General features: G+C 30.3%; 1 protein-coding gene across 1 annotated transcript in view; it reads right to left on the reverse strand.

Annotated features, from left to right (window-relative positions):
• Positions 1-10,705, reverse strand: part of LOC143190103 (uncharacterized) — a 36,063-nt gene extending 25,358 nt beyond the window's left edge. The window contains exon 1 of the mRNA XM_076394199.1: positions 10,451-10,705. The gene's annotated coding sequence lies outside the window, so the exon portion shown is untranslated. The remainder of the gene's footprint in view (positions 1-10,450) is intronic.
• Between the last annotated feature and the right edge of the window lie 480 nt (positions 10,706-11,185).

Genomic DNA, 11,185 nt, shown 5'->3' on the forward strand with positions numbered 1-11,185 from the left:
TTTACATTTACATATTTGCAATCATACTGTCGATTGCTTGTGACTTTATTTTTAGGGATAGTTCTTGATGGATCTTTCTCTTATGCTGACCAATTGTTTATAAATACTGGGGTTACTAACAGGTGGGGCAACAGTAACGCTACCATTTTGATTGCGCCCTATCTTGATTATTTGACATTTAGCTCAGTCTCGCTTTAACCATTGTGTTGTGTAGACGTCCAAATTTTATTATGGATAAATATACGGCACAAGAACGAGCAGAAACAATGACAATATTTATTGAAAATAATCCTTCCATTATTGCAACTCAGCGGAAATTGCGTCAAAATACCCTAATCGTCCAGTTCGTCACAAAACCGTTTATCGTTTACATGCGAATTTTCGACAGTACGGTACGACAGTAGACAGGTTCGTTCTGGAAGACAACGGACGTCTCGTAACGCTAAAAATATGACTCTGGTGCGCGATAATGTTGCAGAGTCTCCAGAAACATCAATTTGGAGACGTGGTTCCCAGTTACACATTTATGCACATAGTTTAAAGCGAATTTTCAAAACCTATTTTAAAATATTCCCGTACAAAATTCAATTAGTCAAAAAAATGCTAATATTTGCGATAATACTGCCACCGTTTTGGTTTTTAATAATAATGCTACCATTGCTTTGAAAACTCCAAGACGAAAATAATTTGCTTCTGACAAAACAATTTTTCCGCTATTAGCGACGTAATTATGCATACTGATAATGAGTAAAACGATTTTGCAATGTTTTAATTATCTAATGATTTAACATTTTGGTGTTTGTTAATTATCTATAGTTACTTCAACCCTTTCGGACTGTCTGTGGAGAAGATTTTGGACTGTCTATTGTAAGTATAACTACTGTTGAATGTAAATTTCGAACAACAATTAAATTAGTTCATGAAGGAAACAGGCGTCTATCGTTTAGGCGGCAATTACAATTGTCTTGGCGGTCCAAAACTCGCCACTTATTTTTGTAAAATAAAATAACTCTAAAGTAAAATAAAAGTTTTTATTTTTAAATCCTACATTTCATAACTGGTGCGGTTGTTGGGATTCTAGAGAGGTCATAAGGCTGTCTACTTTTGAAGTGATTCAATTAACCAGAACCAACTGATTTTTAACAAAATAAAGAAGCGGATCATCAAGAAATTAAAGGAGTTGAAGCTGTAAGGTGACCAAAGGGAGGTTGAAGACCCTTAGCTATAAACTATTACAATTATAAAACCCTAATGCTTTGAAAAACATGTCTAGTCAGTGGGTTCCTGGCATCAGCATTGCAGTTCAAAGTATAATAACATCAAATGTGGATTGAATTTGTTACGACCTAACATAGTTTGCTGGAATTTGAACAAAAACTTACAGTCTAGTGGGTACGGCTACCAAAGGAAGGCTACAATATTTCAGATGTTCAGGTGACAGTATTGGAATATGGGTAACGCTAGTGCTATTCAGAACATTATTAAAGGCATACTGCTGGACGAAGGTACAGGTAATACAAATGTTTTACTGTAATCTGTCCAAGTGGGATAAAGATCAGGTACATTTCTTTGATCGTTTTTTTTGAAGGGGACGTTATTGTGATACTGAAAACGCTCGGGTTGTTCAAGAAAATAATGTGTGTTTGTTGACGATATCATGTGATGAGAGGTGTCTAGATTCGGGGTTTCGTTTACATTACTATAGGATTGAGTAATAAGTAAGTATAGTAATAATAAATAGGTATAAGTAATAGTAAGTAATAGTAAGTAGAGTAATAATAAAGATATAAATAGTCCGAAGGGGAACAAGTTTTCGTTTTTAAACTACACACATTTCATAACGTTCAGCGTGACTGCTGCATTAGTGGTGAGCATGGTAAAGAATTCCCGCTCAAACGTTTTTGAATCATAATTTTGGTAATGTGGAGTTCGGTCTGAAGTTTAAGCTAATAACCAGTGCCATTTTATTGTTTCATAAAAATATAAAATTAAATTTTAATTTAACAATCCTTTCAATTTACTTTCTATATAAAAACTCATTAATTGTTCCAAATGAATTGATAATTATTTATCTAGATATTGAAACGCTTTTATTATCAAACCCTATTATTATTTAAATTCCTTATTCGGTTTAATAGTTTTTGTTTTACAAAAATCTAGCAAATATTATGAATATAATATTCTTTATTTAAAAGTGTAAACAATTTCTTTTCACAATTGATGCCATTTCTTGGTAGGGTTTTATGTTTTTTGCATATTTTGTTTATCTTGATTCCTTATATAATAACAAATATATGTAATTGAAATATTAATCGTTTAAATAAGAATTAAAAAAAATAGCTGTTGATAATAAGAATGAACTCTATAGATAAATATGGAACATTGTATATAAGTTCAGTTAAATTGTCCATTTCAACGCATTAAAAAATACTGTTCTCTAAATATCTCGTAATTTGAGTCATTATTTTCTATTTTTGAAAGAATTAAAAATGCTTTTACAAGTATTAACCTGAAGTTAGCTAAATGTTAGTGTTTGAAAGTCTTCCTGGTGCGCATCATGAGCACATCAACACGCAATTACTTTAATCATTACAATCTTTCGATTATCTTCCGTGACCAATTTGATATTTGGACCCGCTGTTAAAAATAATTATGCCTCTGTATGTTCGTTCAGTTCAACAAATTCCGCCTGAAAATTAGCAATGTTACGAAACGGTAAATAAAGATTACATTTTTTGTAAACAAACTGTTAAGAGATATATCGATCGGACGATTATATTGTGGATTGTTTTTCGCGAATAATTATAATTATAATTAATTCAATAGAATGTTTAATGGCTGTTACGCAGCTAATAAGAAACAATTTGTTGATGCTTGCATGTCAAATCTGATGAGAATTGATCGGTTATATTGAGAAACTATGAACTAATAGTAGTGGCGAAGATCGAAACATTTAATAACAGTTTATAGTGACCTTTTCTCATACTTAGGCGCATACTGATGCAATATTATGCAAGATTATTCTTATATTTAACTTTTTTACGTAATACTTTTCATGTAGATTATATCAGATTACAATCGGTTTAGATCTTATGGCCTAAACCACATGAGTCCTAAAACAGTATATTAATTATGTGTTTAATTAAGAATAAATAAATAACATGATAAAATATGCATATATATATATATATATATATATATATATATATATATATATATATATATATTTATATATATATTATATATATATATTTATTATTAGCTTTACTATAATTACTATAATTAATATATTTTCTCAATTTTATGATGTTACAGGACTACTTTTAAAGGATATTTATGTTACATGACTTATTATGTGATCAGTAATGTAACGTTAGAAATTATATTTTTAGTAATTAATTAAGAACACCTAAACATTGTTTTAATATTGGAATTTACGCAATTTATCAAGAAAAAAAAAGTTGACGGTGGCCAATCAATTGTTACAATAGTTTACTTTTTATCCTGCTGGAATAGGATTGCCAAAGGTAGATTACTGCCCTTATTAGGTGATCACTTTTCATTTTAAAAAGGAGTTTATTGAGCTATATATATTAACCAAAATATTCTACATCATTTTCTACAAATTCTTCCAATATTTCTCATGGCTTGGCTTGGCACTTTCGGACCTCAAGATTTCGAAAACGCACTAGTCGAGCCATGCTGCTTCGATCTGAACAAGTGGTAATCAAAATGTTCTATATCTGATGGGTACGCTGGGTACGGTAGAACTTCCCATTCGGACTGCAACAGTGTTCATCATTCAAAACTATGGCAACATGTGGCTAAGCGTTGTTATGAAAAATTATGGCTGATGGATGTTACTACTGTATATGATATTATTACAACCTATTGTCGGTCTTTGTTGGCACAATAAACCGTTAATTTTATACAATTGACGTTGGTGTTTGAAGTGACAGTTTCATTCGGTTGTAACAACTCATAATACAATTTGTCTATCTCACCAACCAAGATTTATGGCCATGAATATTTCACTACGGTGTCAATGCGAATGATTTTCCTAGACTATCCGATCTCTTTTGTGCTTGGTATTGTCATATTAGATCCACTTTTCAATATCAGTCACAATATGTGATAAAAAACTCTTCATTTTTTTTTTGATGGAGCAATTAACCACGGTGTTGAAACATGTCGCAATAGAATTCAGGCGATTCATGTGGTAACCATTTTTCCTCTTTCTGAATTTTTTCCATCGCGCATAAACGTCTCGAAATATTTAATTTATTAACTGCTAAACTGTTTAAATGTGGTTTAAGAGTTTGTGTCGTGCTATTCATTGTCTTCGAACTTGTTTCATCAATATACATCAAAATTACCATTTTTATATCGTAAAAACCAAAACCGACTAATAGACAGAGCAGCAGGATGATAAGCTTCTTAAAGTGTTTGATCTTTAACGGGAGCAGATTTATTCAAATCAAACTACAATGAATATCGAAAATGAAGTTTTGAGCGCTTCATTAACATATTTATACAAAGAATTTAACTTTAACAATAATACTAAATACGAAAACTGTAATTTTATGCAGAGAAATGCCAAAACCAGTATATTTAACAGTTAGGTTAAATATTTAACAGTTACTTACATTAATATTTCGAATTTTTGTTAATAGATGTCGCTATTATATGTAATAACCATATAATAACAACCACCTAATATAATATAATGACTATATAACTTGTATACAACTGTTAACAAACAAAACCATATGCTTCAGCTGGAAAATCAAAGAAACAGTTTTAGAGAAACTCAAGAACATTTTAAGAATAATATAATAATGCAAAACAAAAAGGTTCCAAAATATGTGTTCATATAAATTTAAATGTTTTGAAAAGCAATAAAGCAATCAAAAAATAATAAATAAACAAAAAACAAATGTAACAAATTATTTTTATAATAAAATGCCTTAACATATATATTGCAATTTAAGTAGATTCTACAAGTTAAGAAGGAACGTTTTCAAATGTTTCACAGAAGTTTCTATTGATATGATTAAATTAGTTAATTAATAATTGCATATAAGAATGAGTGCTTTTCAACAATTACCTTCAATTTACCAGTTTTTATTTAATAGCTCATGTAAAGCATTAATAGCCGGGAAGTTATATGATTGTGTTGTGAACCTAATAATTACGTAAAATGAAAAATTAATTAAAAACTAAATTTTAGTTGGTATTAAACAATCTTAAAAGGTTATGTCGTTTGTCAACTAACTATAACAGGTCAATTGAAAAGTCCTCGGCCTACAATAGTAAAACAAATTTTTTTGGCAAAATTAGTTTTTTTTATTAATTCAAGTAATTCCCTTCAAGGGTGACACACTGATTATAGCGGCCCTTCAATTTTTCGATACCATTTTTGTAGTACGATTTGTCCTTTGCTTCAATATAGGCCTCAGTTTCGGCGTTCATCTCTTCATTCGACGAAAATTTTTTCGCAGCGTTTCTTTTGAGATCTGAGAACAGGAAATAGTCGCTGGGGGCCACATTTAGAGAATACGGTGGATGAGGAAGCAATTCGAAGCCCAATTTATGGATTTTTGCCATCGTTTTCACTAACTTGTGACACGGTGCATTGTCTTGGTGAAGCAGCACTTTCTTTTTCTTCAAATGCGGCCGTTTTTCGGCGATTTCATCCTTCAAACGGGCCAATAACGTTATGTAATAGTCGCTGTTGATGGTCCTTTCTTTTTCAAGGTAGTCATTGAAAATTATTCCATGCGCATCCCAAAATACAGACGCCATAACCTTGCCAGCCGACTGTTGCGTTTTCCCACGCTTTGGAGCGGGTTTATGGTGTGTAGTGCGCTCGGATGATTGTCGATTGGACTTCGGAGTAAAATGATGGAGCCATGTTTCATCCATTCTCACATATCGACTCAAAAAGTCGTGTTTATTACGCTTAATCATCTTCAAACACTGCTCCGAATCATCAACTCGTCATTGCTTTTGGTCAAAAGTGAGCTCGCGCGGCACCTACTTTGCACAGAGCTTTCTCACACCCAAATGTTCGTGAATGATATGATGTAAACGTTCAGTTGATATCTTTAGAGTGTCTGCTATTTCATTCAATTTCAATTTTTTAAAATCATTCATTTCAGCCATTCAAAATCATTTTGTGGATTTTTTTATGATTTCGTCGGCAACAACCTCATTTAGGCGTCCAGTGCGTTCACTGTCTTCGGTGCTCATTTCACCACGTCTAAACTTAGCATACCAATCTTTGTTTTACTTATGATTATAAAATTATTGTACAATTATTGTAAAGTTGTATTGTGTATCCATCAGTTTGAGTAACAAAATCTCATTAATTTTTGTGAAATATTGTCATAAACCATGAGTAGTGAGTATGAAGTAGATTTTATAATTGTCTAGATATCAATTAAAGATAAAATTTTCCTTTATTAATTCAGTTAATGGATAATAATTGGATAAAATTTGGAGAACAGCTGTATCAATACCTATTTTTTGTAGTGAGGTGCATATAATAAAAAATAGAGCAGTGATATGTATAAACATTATTTCACCAGAGACTAAGATAGGGCCGGTGGGTCTTCCTAGTTATATACGTAGATTTAAGTTATCATAAAGACAAATTGTAGGTTAGTCGGAAACGATCGACGTATCTTATATATATATAAAGTATGTATGGAAGGTGTATATGTAACATATATATATGACGAGTGTACATTTAGCTTTTCCTACCGTTTAAACAACGAGGTATAAGAAACAGTTACATCGCAGAAATGATAGCTAACTAGAGAGAGATATCAGTCATCGACAATGATGGCAAAATGAATACGTTTGATTTGTTCGTTCGATGTGTAAACACATCACAGACGCAGACACACATATAAATCGGCACCTACAAACCCACATTCGGTTGTTCTTTCGTTACGATCACGTTCGCTGTAAGCACATTCAAAACTGGATGGTTAACTAGTTGAACTTGTCGTTTTGTGATTATAATTCATTATCAGACACGATGTTGTTTCACTAATGAGTCGCGTCTGGGGACGATGTTAATTGCGATCTTTTCCAGGAAGATGTCCTCCTGAGATCATTCCTAAACGGTGTATTTCTGTAGTAAATATATCTGTATTGTCATTTTGCATTACTATTTGTTTATTAGATCCTTTTAATTATGAGTATTATCATTATAGTTATGGGTTTGTGTTAATTAGATATTATACAATATAAAATACAATGTAATATTTTTTGGGTTATATAATAATATTACATATTTGAAAATATAAAAATATATAAACAAAGATAATGTAAATAATAATCAAAATTATTAAAAAAAACTTAATTTTTCAGTATTTCAGTATATATAGATATACAGATTTTTCACTGTTGCATCATTGTCTTAGATAGTTATAGTGAAATTACATTTTGCACGTTCATATAATAATTTAGCAGTAAAGGAACTAAACATATGTTTTTATTATTATTTGTAATTGTTTATATCTATAGAATTTTTAAAATGTTTAACGAACTATGTACCCGGACATATTATAAAATAAAATGTAAAAGTTAAGTAAATTAAATGTCATATAACTTATTATTTTAGATAACTGCATTATTACAATATATTAGAAAATGTGTCAAAGCTGTTAAATTAAACAACTATTATTAAAGTAACAAATATTTTGAATAATAATTAATTTTATTGTATAAATGAATGTCTATGCTTTTATTAACTTTAAAAAAAATCTTACTAAATTTTCCTTCTTCAATCTCTTATAATTAGAATATTTTGATCAAATTTTAATTATTGAGAATAAAAACAAAACATACTGAGAACAATTGAACATAGAATTTATTTTAAGTATATTCAAAGAAGTAATTGACGTTGACAATAATAAACTTATCCATTATTTTCAACTTGTTTCATCACATCCATTAGGTTTATAAATAAATTTCTTACACTAAGGGAAAGATTCTACCATTATTATACAATCCTCCAAAATTTTCTTAATGAAAATTGTTTTATCATAAGATTTAGAAATGTCAACTTTTTAAATAAATTTGTAAATTGATTATTTGTTTTTGGATGTATGTGGTAATGTCAGCCAGATGGTGAATTCGGTGTTGGAAGCAAAAAACGTAGTGAAACATTTAATTTAATAATATTTTGAATAAAATGCTTTGTTTGAATTTCTTTGAATAAAATTTCAAAGTAAAAAAATACTCAAAATGTATTTCCACACCCTACAGTTTAAAAGTTTTTCGTTCAGTTCGAAAAATGTATCTAGAAATCTAGTCATTGAGGAGGATTTTTTAAACTGAATAGTTACCCTTTCTGTGTGTTATCAATATTTATATAATTCACTTTTTTTCCAGAGTTACAAATGTTAGTATAATGTTACATTATCAAAGATTCTATCAGCTGGATTCAATCTTTCAAACAACACACTGTTTTCGGTGTTAGTGTTATTTAAAAAACGAACTTCTCTTATACATAGACCAGTTATAACCTCGTCCATAATTTTTTATGATATTTAGAATCCATCATTAATGATAGTGTGAACATTTATTTCAAGTTTTCTTTAGTATCTATTCATGCTCAAGCCTTCAGAAATTATCGTATATCTGTAATATTAGTTTTATGGTAATTATTTTTTTTAATAATTAATTATTTTAATGGTCGGCTTCGTTGGCGCAGCGGTTAAGGCGACAGTACGGCCCTCCTACTGTTGCGATTGTCGCGGGTTCGAATCCTGCTGGGGCATGAATGTACTTTATGTTTGTTATTGTAATTGTAAATGTCTTTGTAGGCAACATCGGAAAATCTGACAAGAAATAACCATCCGAATCACGCCAGTAACCAGGCTGGGTAAGACCGGTATGTCTTCTGGGATGGTCTCTAAGTTGGTCACTGGCCAGTCGGTAGGTTTAATTCCGTGGACCGTGGTTCGGAGCCCGCGTTAATCTGTAAATGCCCTTCAGATAAACCCTCGGTGGTAAAAAAGGAGACTTTAAAAAATATTTAAAAATATATTTTTTACTGGATTACCTTAAACTAAACTGATATAGGTGGATAAAGTATTGCACAATTTAATTGAATAATGATGTATTTATCTCGTTCTCGTCTTCCTTGTGTATTGATGCAAGTACAACGGGATAGTAGTAATAAATTAATTTGTAAATTAAGATTGTACTAAGCTTATCCATTGTAGAACGTAATTAATTTTAAAATATTAAATAATAGTTCTCCTTTAGGATAACCCAGAGTATTTCTACAATTTTCTAATGCTAAATGTAATCAAATCATACTCACGTTCAGTTCACTATGCTAAGATATACAGTGATAACTCTTATATTATGTGTATGATGTACGTAAAACTAATTACTATTATTACCTGCAGATTAGAGTGACTAATTTAAAAGGAAAAAAATCTCAAATACCTTTTTTTAGTAGTATAATAAAATGTACAAAAGCAATTATGTTATCATAGGAAAATATGGTTGTCTTTTTGTCGGTCGAACCGGCCTGGTATAGTTTTGTGCCAAACATAAGGTATGTTTGGCATTCGATAACCGGGACTGGTAATGTATTCAGCGGATGGTCAGTCCGTTTAGAACGGATATTCTCCTTCCCAGACGTGGACCTCGGCGACGGAAACACTCTTCACCGGACATGAAGAGCAAAAACTCTGTCGTCCACTAATTTTTTCTATTAACGAAGCGTTCCTCCTGGTATCTCATTTTTAATAGAATGTATATTTTTCCCGTACTTAGGTAAATTGTTAGATAAAATAATAACTACATACTAGTTATAATGTATTTCATTACATTATTTTATTAATTATTTGCGATTTTCTTTCTCATATTAACGTAACTCATTTTTATAATATTAATTAAATTATTTTGATATATTATAAGTTATTAAATAAAAAGTTTAAATTTTACTGATAAATATTGTATATAAAAATATGTTGGTGTAAAGCATTGTACTTCTATAGCTATAAATAAGGACTTAATATTTTATTTGAATTATTAGATAAGTATTAAGAAATATTATTTAGCAGTTCATACATATCCTTTATTTTCAATATAACATGTTTAAACATATATATATATATATATATATATATATATATATATATATATATATATATATATATATATATATATTAGTATATTTTTTATATAATAACATGTTTTAGACAATGTTGGAAAATATTTATTTCAATAAAAATTTTTGTTTATTAATACAATTTTTTCATTTTATTTTCTATATTATATTGTATATATTTGTTATTATATATGTAATAGAATTTGTTATTTAAAAATGGAATAACGCAAAATTAGACAAATCAACCTGAACTTAAATTAATTTTCAGCTAACGAAAATAATAAAATTCTTATAGAAATTTTAACTTACCCTGTCAGAATCATCAACAATATAAGACGAAAAAATATTGTCAGTTAACAATTGACTTTTGTTTTGATAATCAATGGCGTTCTGGCTAAAGTACCGAAAACCAAAACCGTTGCTCTCGGGTTAAGAAACTTCTTTCGCGCTTTGCGTACTGCCCCACCGAGTCAATGTCACTCACTGGCTTCTTCGGTCGCTGCTGGTTCTTCAGCGGTCTCATAGACACCACGGTTGTCCGATGGTTACGGAGTTACGAATGGCAGGCGGTGGTAGGGTCGTACGGCTGCGATGGGTACCTATTGTTTTCTTTGGCCAAGATTTTTTCTTTTTTTATTTCCCGTCATGATTCCTGCGTGGGAATTCTGTTACAAGTGGATTATTTATGGTCGTTCTGGTGATCTGGTCCATTTCTACGGAAATATTTTCGTGACTTACTTTTTGCTATGATTGTTTTTTTGTGAAATTATTTTGAGGTGTATTTATAACTCGTTTATCTAGTAACCCCATCATTAAAATATATTTTTCGACATGTACAGAGTACATGCCAGGACCGATTTTTCTGTTATTTACTTTTCCTACATTATATTGTATTTTTAAAGTAGTCTCCAGTTTTCGAAAGAAATGTTGAATTCGATTTATTGATTTAGATTCAATTCCATTCAATTCCGGGCGACCGAAAACTACTTCATCTAATTTTTTTTAATTAACTATTTCTAAGCTAGATTCTAAGGGAGCTAGATG

This window comes from Rhynchophorus ferrugineus, unplaced genomic scaffold (assembly GCF_030347505.1).
Source record: "Rhynchophorus ferrugineus isolate W39M unplaced genomic scaffold, kcgeb_rfMv2 rfM2, whole genome shotgun sequence".
Lineage (NCBI taxonomy): Eukaryota > Metazoa > Arthropoda > Insecta > Coleoptera > Curculionidae > Rhynchophorus > Rhynchophorus ferrugineus.